Genomic DNA, 621 nt, shown 5'->3' on the forward strand with positions numbered 1-621 from the left:
AGCAGGGGCGGGCAATTATTTCAGCTACAGGGCTGCTTAAAGAGTTTTGGTGAGATATCGAGGCCTGTCTTTAACAAGCGCCCCCTCCCCTAGTTGCCATTTTGGGACCCCCCGCCATGGGTGGAATAAAGCCCCTCCAAAGGCGAGATCTGTCTCGCAGGACAGTTTTTGTTCCCCCTGGTATGGAGAGACCTCCTGTCCACCAGAAAAAATGGAGATGCTGGGGATTGAACCCAGGATCTCATACATGCAAAGCTTGCACCCTACCACTGAGCTACATCCCACCCACAGTTATGCTGCTCTCTGCTTCTCACTCACTCTCACTTTCTCCCCCACCCTGTGGTCCATTGGCCATGCGCTAGAATCCATGTTTGGAGAGCTGTAGTCCTCGCTCACCTTCCTATTGACCTGGGCCTTTGTCTGCTTTTAGCGTTGCCCAGGTGTAGGGCAAGGCCATGCTCAGGCCTGCTCAGGGTTGCAAACTGTACCTAAATTTACTGACTGTCAGTCAGTTGCTGGATAGAGAGCAGTGAGTGTTGGACTGGTGTGTGTCTGGGTGTGTGTGCAGCGAGAAGAAATGGGACACTGATAAGAAGGGTGAGTGAGTGCTAGAAAATAATA

At 51.9% G+C, this 621-nt stretch overlaps 1 non-coding gene across 1 annotated transcript; it reads right to left on the bottom strand.

Annotated features, from left to right (window-relative positions):
- Positions 1-212: 212 nt before the first annotated feature.
- TRNAA-UGC lies at positions 213-284 on the bottom strand. The gene has a single exon. It is a non-coding gene; the product is annotated as a tRNA-Ala (tRNA).
- Positions 285-621: the final 337 nt, after the last annotated feature.

The sequence above is a fragment of the Alligator sinensis genome, unplaced genomic scaffold (assembly GCF_000455745.1).
Source record: "Alligator sinensis unplaced genomic scaffold, ASM45574v1 scaffold2013_1, whole genome shotgun sequence".
Lineage (NCBI taxonomy): Eukaryota > Metazoa > Chordata > Crocodylia > Alligatoridae > Alligator > Alligator sinensis.